Raw genomic sequence first — 12,822 nt, forward strand, 5'->3', positions numbered from 1 at the left:
CTTGTGTGTGTGTGTGTGTGTGTGTGTGTGTGTGTGGTGAGAAATTTGAAATTTCCCTCCCTTTGCAACTTTGGAGGATGCCAAATAGTATTGTTAACTACACTCATCGTGCTGTACATTCGATCCATATGAACCTCCAGTTACAAGCTCTTTTTCTTTAAAGGCAGAATCTTCAATTCCATAGCCTTCAAATCATCTCTTTGGAAAAGATCATCTTTCAGGCAGATGCTCGCTGTCCCTTAAACTCTGACAGTGTAGATCAGCTCAACCTCAGGCCTGTCTGCCTGCCATCGATGCATCATTTTTCTCCTCCTCTTTCCCGTACATTGTGTTTCTCTTTTCTAATGAAGGTTCCCTCCTGATTTTCGCTGTTCTGAGCCCAAGAATACAACACTTGGAAGGAGATTCTGTGAATACACGCTGGGAAATGTGGGCCCCATGTCAAGAATGAGCGCCTCCAGCTCCGTCTAGACTGTAGACTGAGGCTCCGCAGGGAAGCGGTGGTGGCGATGCTGCCTGAGTCATTAGGTTCTTGGGCCGGGACCCAGGCTTGGCGCAGGCAGCCTGTGCGCCTCGTCAGCAGTGCTCTCCAGCTGGCACAGCCCGGCGCCCGATGACTTTACCGAGGCCAGCTTCTGTCTCCGGTTTCTTCGAATCTTTCACTTGTATGACATTGCAGGGAGCTGTGTTCTTCTCTGTGTAGATCCCCAGGACGATTTAAACAAAAATGAGGAAGCCGTCCCTTGCCAGATCTGTCTTCATCTCACCTGCCTACTCTTGAAGCGCTAAGCTCACGGGGAAATTTACCAAAGACCCAGCACACGCTGCCTCCACCCTCCTGCTATAAGTCTGATATCTGGCAAAGTTCACTGAACCCACCCTGGCTCCACTGTGTGTCATGGGGAGAAAGCCTGTGTGATCTCTTTTCAACACAAGGGTGGTAGAAGGTCAGGAAGACAGGTTTAATTGCTGTGTCTGCCACCTCCGGCTAGAGGCCAGACTTCTCTGAGGAAATACATAATAATGTTGTGTTTAATTGAATCCAAGATGCCATTATTTAAGCCCTTCCAAGAAGGGGAAAAAATGCTCCAATTAGACTGACACACTATTGACAATGAAATACATCCTGCAATCAGAGGTGTTAAAGTGTTAAAAAGGGGGGAAAAGTGTCTTAGAACAATGAAAAGTAGCACCTATCTTAAAAGGGTTCCCACAACAGTTCATTAAAATCATGCATCTGAAAGTGTTTTGCAAGCTGTCAAGTACCATAGACACGCTGTTACCTTTAATAGAGGCAGCCTGCTGCCATGGAGAAAGCCAGGGCTTTGAGGTCAGCCAACCTGGTTCAACTTCCAGCCGTATCACTTCCGGGCTGTGGAATCTTGGACAATTTTGTTTACCCTTGTGGCTCTCAGTTTTCTTCTCTGTAGAATGGAAAGAGTGATTCCGGCTCTGCTTCTCCCTCAAGCATAATATTCTAAGTATGGATGGGACATACTTACAGTGAAACTTTTTAAAAAAATGTATCCGAGATTCAACTTGAACTGGGTATCCTGTATTTTTATTTGCTAAACCTAGCAACCCTAATGGAAATGACAGGGACCAACGGATGCAAGGGGCAGGGCGCTCTGGGTCGGAGGAATAAGACCTGGGAATTGTCAAAGGGTAATATTAAAGGTGAATGAATGATCCTTTGTGGCTTGGGATTCTCCCATGCTTCCCTTGGGGGGTTAGAGACAGCAGTGGGGGGAGGGAGGCGCTTCTCAGAGACAGTGTTTGTGATGACTAGGGAGCAGCTGGGAGCGATGCAGAGGCAAATAGACACCATCACCGAGGGGTGAAAGCTTGGGTGGCAAGGACATCCAGGTGGTGCTCAGATGGTGTCTTGTGAAAAGCCAGGAGCAACAGTCAGCAAATAAATGTCTTTACAAAAAAAAAAAAGAAAAAGAAAATAAAATAAATGAAGATGACTAAGTGAGTAATAGCTGCAGGAAGAAAACCCAAGAGCTGCATTGAGTAAGAACATGTTCCAATGTTTTTCAATAAATGATGGAAAAGCTGTAAATTATTCATTTGTTATTTTTGTAAGCTTTTCAAATCTATGATTTTTTTTCCCTGTTTTGTCTCCAGTTTTTGGATCCACCAGAAAAATGTTTCTCCTCCTTCATAAGTAATTTCTCTTTGCAAATGGAGTCTCAAACCACAGCAAAACTGCAAAGGTAAGGTTTGTTTCTCCCCTCGTGGGTCCCACTGGATGGAATCCCAGGTCACCTCTGGGCTTCATACTGCGACCTTGTTCCAAGGAGAAGGCAGAGTTTGTGTGGGATTTGGTTTGTTTTGATTTTGGGAGTTGCTAAATTCAGGTCTTTGATATTTGACCATGTTTCTGCACTATGGAAATAGACTTGGATTGTCGTCAGTAAGAAATGAATGGCATTTGTGTTTTCTCAGAACACACACAGACCCATGAATGAGGTAGACTGGGGTTACGGTTGCTGGTTTGCCTGTGGGGACGCTGAGTCCCAGAGCTATGAGATGTAGCCCTCACTCTTGCACCGGTTGGAGAGGGAACTCAGGCTCTGGTGGCCCTCCTTCCTCTCTAGCTGTCTTGTCACTTAAACCATATGCACCTTCATTGCCTCCTCTAGGAAACACGATGACTATTTGCAGGAATATTTGTGAGGTTCATACTAATTCATAGGCATGAAAGTGTATTATAAACTGTAAAATGATCTATCAAGATATATCAGTATGAGCCATTCTTATATATTTAGTTTATTGGCAGAGCTAGGAGACATTCGGCTTTCTTAGATGAAATCTTTATTTCCCATTTTCAACCATGCACACTTGTGTATTAAGAAGAACCAACCTTCCAATATTAAGTCTTATTCTTATAATAGGAATCTCTAGCCCTTTCTCTGGAGGCAGAACAAGCTAACCTTGACTTCGGGAGGCCCTCCTACAAGGTGAGGTCAGGTAGAACAAGTCTCTTCGGAGATTTTGACAGATCCAGAGAAGCTACAGAGAAACAAAAGGGCTTTAAGGAAAGTTTGAATCTTTCATTGTTTCCTGTATGTTGAGGAAGAGGGTTGTTGGTCAAGAACAAACTCTTAAGAGCAAAAGATATTCAAAAATCTTTCTCAGTAAAATTTAAGTTTTGTTCAGAAAAACAAGAGTGTTTTGGCAATATGAGGGTAGACTGCCAATTTAACAGGACTAATTTCCAAAAGCTACATGTGGAAAACAATATTGTCACATAATAATCACACAGGCATAGTTTTCTAGAATCTGTATTATTAAAAATATGATCTAGATATAGACATTTAGAGCCAGAGGAAATCTTAGTAATCATATAAACATGTTCTTGTATTTTGGATATTTTGAAAACAAAGTCCAAATAAGAAGAGATTTTGCAACCTATGGGAGTTCCCAGGCCAGGGATTGAATCTGAGCTTCAACTGTGGCAAGGCTGAATCCTTTAACCCACGTGCCAGGCCAACTGAACCTGACGCTCAGCAGCTACCCAAACCGCTGTAGTCAAATTCTTAACACATTGTGTCACAGCAGGAACTCCAAGAAGAGATTTTTGACAGGGCAAATAAGGACAGAGACAAAAACAGAATCTAGACAGTCTGGCTCTCAGGATCATTAATTTTTAGGTGCACCAAGCTCTTTTTGCCTTTTTGTAGGATTTGCATGTGTTTTCCTACCTGGAAAATAGAACAATTTCTTCTTATTTGCATCTCTTTTCCATATAACAATAAGGCAGCAATAACACACCCACCCCTACCTCTGCTGTTGTCAAAAAATTTCTAGAAGTGACTGCTTTGCTGTGACTTTCTCAATGAAACTGGCCTAATTTCCAGTAGTTCTCATGGTCCTCATCTTATTGAAACAGAAAGGAAATAATTCCTTCTGAAGAGAAGCTGATTATAGCCGACCCTTTCTCTGGCTCAGAAGCATCTAAATTGATCGTTTGATCCTCAGTATGGCCAACCTTCCTCAACACTGCCCGTCTCTCTTAGTAGCATGGTATTCTCGTTTAAATCACATCTTCAGAAAATGCTGGCTGGATGTATTCTTCACAAGAGGCAAAGAACCCTCCAAGGTTGTAGAGACTGGGTAGAGGGATTATCTGCTAGCTTGAAAAAATAAAAGACTACATGAATGTCTTATAGACAAAAGGGTCTTTGGTCTAAACTCAGATCTCAATGTTAGAAAGAAAGTTTATCCCCTGGCAATTAGATTCTGATATTAGACCATGAGAATTATGCACCCACTCTTCCTTTTTCTTTCTTTGTTTTCTCCCTGCCTAGACTGTTAGAAACTCAAAGATGAGATTTTGTTCTTGATGTGTACGTCTTCTCTTAGCTCGGGCATCTAGAAACAGTGTTACAATCACTCCCATTTTACCTTGTACCCTGAGCCCAAAGGTTTGAGTTCCATCTTTCCTGTACATGCTTCACTTTGAGTTGCCTGAAATCATCTTTGCAATGATTCAATGTTAAAAACAAAATACAAGAAGTAGAATAAAGTGATGAGTTACCAAACAATATCCGTATCGACTTAAGAAGATGGATATAATGGACAATGATACCTTCACTTTGCTCTTCCCCCCTGCACCATCTCATCCTTTCTTTCTATAAGCGATTCTGCTATTCTCTTTGGTGCATATGGAACTGTCAGTCACAGTTTCCAACCTCTCCTCAGGGGTCAGTGTCTGAGCATTGGTTGACCAGCAGGAGTATCCTATGCCTCTGACTTCCTGGATTTGTTGGATCCAAATGGAACCCACAATCTTCCCGGGATGGCTTTGTGTCTACAGAGAGAGGACGTGTTTCTTTCTGCTGGAAGGGTATAGATCAGGGTCTTCCAGCAATCATATCACCACTCTTTGGAGGTTGCTTATGGCTAATAAAGCCAAGCAGAGGTAAGCTGAGTGGAAAGAGAAGGAAAGGAAGGGGGAGACAGCAAATTCTGATGTTCTTATTCAAGTTCATGGAGCTGAACTTATCTGAAGCCAAACAGAGGGGGCCAGCCCTGTCAGAGTTTGAGCTTCCCGACCTGGCTGAACCTAAAACTTGATGTATCCAGAAATTTCCAACAAATTCTACTGTTTCTGTTCTTGAGATTGTATGAGTTGAGTTTTTGCACTTATAGCTAAAGACTTTCTGAATAAGAGGAGGAGGCAGCATGAATCAGCTGAGAGGATGAACCAAAGCCATCCAGCCTTCAAGGGAAACTTCCATGAAGTTCCACTGTAGAAAGGGACAAAATGGCATCTCTAGAGTTGATGCAAGGATGGGGAGATGTGGAGCCTGGCTTGATGCTCTTTGCAGCCTCAAGTGAACCTTGACCCATCTCGGTGGCATCCAAGTGCTCCAGGTAACCTGTTTTAAGACCACCTGTGTAGTGTAGACTCCAGGGCTCCCTAGATTACAAACTCAGTGATGGTGGGCACGGTGTCTGTCCTATTCTCTTCCGTATCTCAGGGCCTAGAGAAGTGCCTGGAGCCTAAGTTCACAAGTATTTTTTTATGTGGACTATCTTTTATACAGAAAGAATGATGTGGTTATTTTCTATTTGTGTTTCCTTAGCAAAGTGCCATAAGCCCCTTCCCAGTTGGAATTTCTTCCAGTGCTGCTGAGAGGTTTAACTGGAAGATGATAAGTGCAGTACCTAGATGATTCCTTTCCACGTACTCCCTCCAAAATGCCTTAAACATCTGTTACATTTAGTCAAATACACACCAGACTTGAAATCAGGAGTCCTGTATTTTAGGTGCATTACGGTGGGATTGTCAGCAAGCCCCTCTCCTCTTTGGGCCTCTCCTTCCCCATCAGTACGTGAAGGGGCTGAGCGAGATGAGCCCCCAGCTCCCTTCCAGGCCTCCCATCCCACGGCTGAGTGTTGAGCAGGATATTGATGACTCATTTAGCAGGATAAACAAGCTCTCTCAATGTGCAGTCTGCTAAAGGAATGAGCAATGTGCAGAACTCTTTCTAAACAGAAAAAAATTTTCACACCAGACAGAGTCCAAAACCTCTGAGGGTTAAATGAGGGGAACTATAATACTAAGCAGATGAATCCTCTAAAATAATATTGCAACACCTCCTGGCATTCCTATCCCTCTTTCCATAGGATCTCTCCTAAGTGATTTAGCTGCTGTGCCTGGGGACACCTGAGGTCACCTCCAGCTCTGGCCCTGCCCCACCCAGCCCAGCACACCCTTTGCACTGGGCTGCAGGAAGGCCTTCAGTCCATGGAACCTGCGGACTTGCTTCCAAAGGCCTCCCAGAGAGGCCAGGGATGGGCTCCTCTGTTGTCCATTGGCCATCACACTTCCTTCCTCTCTCCTCTAAGCAAATGTTGATCCAGGAGGTTCCTAGGTTGCCTAGGAAGCAAATTCAGATAGAGAAGCTGAACCTGGCCATCTAATATGAAGAAGCCAGGAGTTCCTGCTGTGGTGCAGTGAGTTAAAGGATCCGGTGTTGCTCTGTGGCAACAGAGGTCACTGTTGAGGCACGGGCTAGATCTTGGCCCAGTGCAGTGGGTTAAAGATCTGGCACCGCCGCAGCTGTGGTGTAGGTTGCAGCTGCAGCTCGACTTCAGTCCCTGGTCTGGGAACTTCCATAGCCACAGTGTGGCAAAAAAGAATAAGCCACATTGCATCTTCTGCATATACTATGCCCTGTGACTATCACCATAAATGTATGAAGTAAGAATTCTTCCCCGAATTACAGATGAGAAAACCAAAACACAGAAAAGTTAAATAACTTGCCTAACGTCATCACTCTGCTTCAAAAACATGGATCCAGCATTCAGACCAAAAGCATCTTCCTCCATTTCTGTGTTCTCAACCCGTACTATGTCTGCAGCGTGGGAAGCTATGACTTCTTTTTGCAAATGTGAGAGAATTCGCTTTTTGAAAGACGGGATGAATCTATTTTCTCCAACTGGTATAGTACTGACCCTGTCAACTGTGAGTCTTGGTGAAAGCAGGTCATTTATTCGGTGAGACCTGAAGCCCAGAAGGAAAACGGGCTCAAGTGCACGAAGTTCTCTTGAACTCTCAGAGCGGCTGGCCTGGGGTGGGCTGTAAACTCGGCTGTGCTGATCCAGCCCATGTGGCCTGTTCTCCTGGGTTCTGCTACAGCAAGAACAACCCCCCCCCGCCCAAAACTAGAGGTGGGGGCCTGGCTCTCAGCAAACCCTGTAGCAAGAATCATCCATAACCCTTCCGGCAGGAATTTTTTACCCGAGGAAATCAATCGAGAGTCACCTCTAAAGGGGTCTTTCCAGAGTCTCGGAGGAGGCGGCCTCTGTCCCCGTGGTGCTCTTTCCCCTCATTAAGCTACAGCGGTGCTGCCTGTTCAGTGCCCAGCCCACCCTGCTGGGGACCTTCCGAGAATGGAAGGGCCCTCGGGCAAAACCAGCATCTATGTCCATGGCAACCTTGATCCTGAGAACATGGCTCACATCACTGTGTGCTCTTTCTAAGATGTGAGAAAAAAAAAAAAAATGTTCAGAGTTTGTTGGCAGGAAAAGTGTGTTTTTGCTGCTGAATTAATACTTTTTATTTAGTCAGACCTTGCACCCTTCGTAACCAATTGTGTTTCACTCTGGACAGAAACAGTCAGAAATATACTGCTGTCTGGTTCTGGTGACTCCAAGGAAAAATTCTTACCGACATTTTTTTTTTTTTTTTTTTTTTTGGCCACACAGGTTGTTGCTCATTGGTTGAGACCCGGTCTGGTTGTATTCTTTCTCCGCAAGTTTTTCTCTGCCTCCCCCGAGGCTGGTTAAGGGGCCTGATGACTCCTCAGGATTTACCTCCATCCCAGCATGCTCTTGGTCCTCTCAGCTTCCCCATCACGCTCTGGGCTCCTTCCTGGTGGGAATTCTCTGTCCTTCAAGCCTGTGTTTCCTGCCCAAAGCAGGATGCAGAAAAACCCATCAGGAATATTTGCTGATTTAACACCTGATTAAATGAATACACAAAGGAAGGAAGGGAGAAAGGAGGGGGAAGAGGGAGGGAAAATGAAGAAAGAAGGACAGACTAATTCACATTCAGTCCTAAAGGTGATCACCCTGGAGCTCCCTTTGTGGCTCATGGGGTTATGACCCTGACTAGTTTCCACGAGGATGCAGGTTCGATCCCTGACCTCACTCAGTGGGTTAAGGATCCCCTGTTGCCATGAACTGTGGTGTAGGTTACAAATGAGGCTCAGATCTGGTGTTGCTGTGGCAGTGGTGTAGGCAGATGGCTACAGCTCCTATTTGACCCCTAGCTGGAAAAACTCCAGACTCCTCAGGTGTGGCCCTAAAAAGCAAAAAAAAAAATTAAAATTAAAATAAAAAAAATAAAGATGATCACCCTAGATTTTTAGGCTGTTTACCTTTCCTCCTTTATCCTTTGCTCTTTGTTTTTGTTTTTCATTTTAGGGCTGTACCCATAGCATATGAAGGTTCCCAGGTAAGGGGTCAAAACAGAGCTACAGCTGCTGGCCTACACCACAGACACAGCCACAGCCACTTGGGATCCAAGCCGCGTTTGTGACCTACACCACAGCTCACAGCAACGCCAGATCCTTAACCCACTGAGCGAGGCCAGGGATCGAACCTGCATCTTCACGGTTCCTAGTCGAATTCGTTTCCACTGAGCCACAACGGGAACTCCTACTCTTTGGTTTTGATCCTTGAAGTGGTATAGAATTATTTTATCAGGAAGGAGGAGTGGCATGCGTAAATGTATAAATACGTGCAGGATCTCTGTGGGATGACTTTGCTCTAATAAGACCAACACCACTGACAGCCTTGCTACCCCTCAGGCCTCACAAGGCACCAGAATCACAAAAAGAGGATTTTGGGGGCATCTATCTGTGCCAGGGCAGGTAAACGGGCCTCAGGAAAACTGATTCAAAAGCCTTCAGGGAGCTGAACTGCCAAACTCTTTCTTCTATCAAAGAGGCAACATCCAGGCCCTTCTTCCTGAGAAAGACGTTTGTAAGCCTGTGGGAATTTTGACGCCTTTGAAAACATCTCTCAGGACAACTGCTAGCTAAGCAGCTCAAAATGAAGGCAAGGCCAGGCCGCATGTCAGCCTGCCCTCCTCCTGCCCTTGGCATCTTGCAGCCCCACCCCAACTCCCACCAGGCTAGCGCTGTGCACAGAACATCCTAGAATCAGCAAAACTCTCAATATTCTGATTTTTATAAATCACACTTGGGCTCCGAGTGTAAGCGATTGGCCAAATTCACATATTGAAAGCATAGCTGTGTTGGAATTTGAGCCATGATGTTCTCATTTCTCATTCATCACACCGCCTTCTAATGGTCTAGGGCCATGGAAATCTCTGTGGGACTTGGCAATACAGGTTACTGAGGCCAGTGGTCAGCCCTGGCGATCTGGTGTGTGAAGGCTCACGGGAGCACTTCCTCCCCCTACCCCCTACCCCCACCCCCGGGGATGTTAGAATCTCATTTGAAGTGGATGATAGGTGTGTGGCTTAAAAAAGCATATGTAATAACATAGCAAGTTTATATTTAGAAAATGAGAGATAGGCATTCTAAAACAGTGTTAACTACAGAAAAGAAGACTAATAAAATTAGTCTCCTCATCATGAAAATAAGCTGAAGGTACATTCTTGGGGGAAAAAAAAATATCAGAAAATCCAGGTCAGTGGATGGGGTTCAAAGATTGCCAGTTTTATCCCCTAAAGCCTGGAACTGTCCTTTAAAGGCTAATCTACCAAGAGCGGTCTCCTGTTTACACTGGGCTAAACATCCCCAGGCCATTTCTCTAAGCATCTCCATAGATTTCACACTGACACCGGTGAACACTGCAAAAGTAATATAAAAGGATCTAACTCACATTGAGGTGGCTTCTAAATTACTCTTTAGAATAGTTTCCCTGGCAAATGATATCAAGCTGCATCCCCAACAGTCTGTTAAATCTCTACATCTTTCTACAAATATTTGTTAATGGCCAGTCCCTTCCCAGATCTTATATGAGGCTCAAGAATACGTGTAATAAAGAACTATTTAATAAGAGTTAATAATAAATAATAATTATTCCTGATGAATACTAGGTACTAGCATGTAATACTATGTAACACAGAAGCAGTGCTTGCTCAAGAAGCCCTAGAGTGTAGATTTCGGTCCCTTAAGTGGTAGAAAGAGTTTAAGCACTCAAGCAGATCGTGGCTGTATGAATTTGTACACCACTCCAGCTGTGTGAGACTATGACCACCACTGTATGAGAGGTGTCTCCGGTTTGACCCTGAGCACATCTCTGGTCCATCTTCATCCATGCAACACACATGTGATGACTGCTGACTCTGCGCTAGGACTCATGTGGGCCACTGGGTGTATAGGGACCAAGTCAATGGAACCCTGTCCTCAAGGAGACCACAGTCCAGAGGTGGAGCAGGTCCCCTGGACAGGTGGTCATTCGGGCACGACTTTCTGGAAGAGGTGACCCCAGAGCTACGTCTTGAAGGATGATGTTGTGAGAACAGATTCAATGTTTCTGTCTCTCCCTGACTTTCAGTGTCCTTCCTCATCCGTATAAATGGAGATCCAAACTAGATGACTCAAGTTTCTTTGCCATCCAAGTAGCACTATTTACAGAGAGCATCCGTACCGTGGAAGGCACAGAGAAAACTTAAGTGTTAGTATCATGCCTTAGTATCATGTCTGCATCATGCCCTAAGTTTGGTCCAGTTAGATGAGCATTACACTAGAAGTCAAAAGACCTGAGCCCTGGCCTTTGCTCTGTGAATTCCTGGGCAAGGATGCTGATCAGGGCCCCAGAGCTGAACTCTTCATCTCCCATCTCTGCTTCCCCCGAAGGCAGTGTGGGAACAGCAGTGCTGTGAGCAGAAGATGAGTGAGTATCAGCAATACTCATGAGGGAGGTGGGTCTCCTCCTCTGGCACCTCTTCCAGGTCATCCCCCATCTCCACCCCAGGAAGTCCTCCTAGACCACCTGCCCAGATTCCTGCAGCACAATATACCATTGTCCCCCTGCCGACTTAGTGTAGAGCTTCAAAGACAACTGAATATGCAGCCAAGGCAGCCCTGCGATCCGAAAGTCAAGGCCCTGGTTGGGAAAATCTGGGTTCCTGATACATCTTGGTGGATTCCTCCAAAGATTTTGGCTCCCAGAATCCGGATACCTCAAAGTCCGAGCCCTAGCATTCCCATTACAAGCCAGCATCCCTCCTGTGTGAGAAAACACTAGGACAACAGAGTTCCCTTGGATACCAAGTCAGTAATCTGTGTTAAATAGCTGCACGACCCAGCTCCATAACCCAAATAAGCAAGTATTATAATGATTTCCTAGACGTTTCAAGGACCTTTGGTCACATGGTAGGATCGACAAAGAAATCCAGAAACCCAAAGTGTCCTCACAGCTCCACTTAGTACTGAGAGGTACTGCATTCAAATGCAGTAAATAGTATTACATTCCAAAATTGCTACAACAGTCAGTAGCATGGATTGGTGGGAATGAATATTTACATTCCTGGATTTTAAAGATTCTTGATCAGGGGCATTAGACCATAAAACTACGTAAAAGAGAGCTTCTTGACTTGGGGACCCTCTCCTTGGGTACAGATTTACTATCTGTCATAGGCAGAAAAGTAACACCCCCATCCTCAAGATGTCCTAGTCCTAATCCCTAGAATTTGTGAATATGTCCGTTTTCATGGCTAAAGGGAACTAAGGTTGCAGTTGGAATTAAAATCTCTCATCACTGACCTTGAAATATAATATGGTGATGATCTTAGATTATCCAAGTGGGTTCAGTTTAACTGGGAGGGGGGGTCCTTAAAAGTAGAAGAGGGAGGCAAAAAAGGGTCAGAGAAAGAGATTTGATGATGAAAGGAGAGGGATCATGTGATGCTGGGGGAGGGGAGCTACCAGCTGAAGAATGCACTTGACCTCTAAAAGCTGGAAAGGGAAGTTCCCCTCATGGTTCCGTGGTAACGAACCCGACTAGTATCCATAAGGATGCAGGTTCGATCCCTGGCCTTGCTGTGAGCTGTGGTATAGGTCACAGACATGGCTCTGATCTGGTGTGGCTGTGGCTGTGGCAAAGGCCGGCTGCTGTAGCTCCGATTCGACCTTTAGCTAGGGAACTCCCATGTGCCACAGGTGCAGCCCTAAAAAGCAAAAAAAAAAAAAAAAAAAATTACATTAAATTAAAAAATAAATACATAAAACCTGGAAAGGACAAGGAAATTTGTTCTCTGCCAAGTTTACAGAAAAGAAAGGACATGGCGGCCTTCTTGATTGTAACATAGTAACACCTGTGTTTGACATCAAACTTAACCTTAGAAGATTATCAAATTTCTATAATTAGAAGATTATAAGTTTGAGTTACTTTAGGCCACTAAGTTTATGAGAATTCGTTACAGCAGCTTTAGAAAACTATGACATCACGCAGCAAGGGTCCTGAGGCTGCTGCCCACAGGTTGTTAGGAGGCATCCAGAAAACTCAAGACAACAGTGGCCAACACCGAGCCAAGCTAAAAGCCTGAGTTAGTAGGGAGACAGCAGAGAAAGGGATTAATGCAAGAGAAGACAACATGCTGGAAAAGATGTACTCTGTGAAGCCAGGAGACCCACCAAAGGATGGGGTTCCATGGTGGCTTAGAGGCCACCAAGGTCATCAGGAATGTGCTGGGGAGAGACACCACACATCGCAGCTAAGGAAGAGGGCCCGTCATGGAAACGGCTTGCAGGAGCAACAGGAGGGAAGCCATAGAGGTAGCCTGTTGACAACTAACTAACTGCCAAGAATCAAAAGGCCACAATA

This window comes from Phacochoerus africanus, chromosome 5 (genome assembly GCF_016906955.1).
Source record: "Phacochoerus africanus isolate WHEZ1 chromosome 5, ROS_Pafr_v1, whole genome shotgun sequence".
Taxonomy (NCBI): Eukaryota; Metazoa; Chordata; class Mammalia; order Artiodactyla; family Suidae; genus Phacochoerus; species Phacochoerus africanus.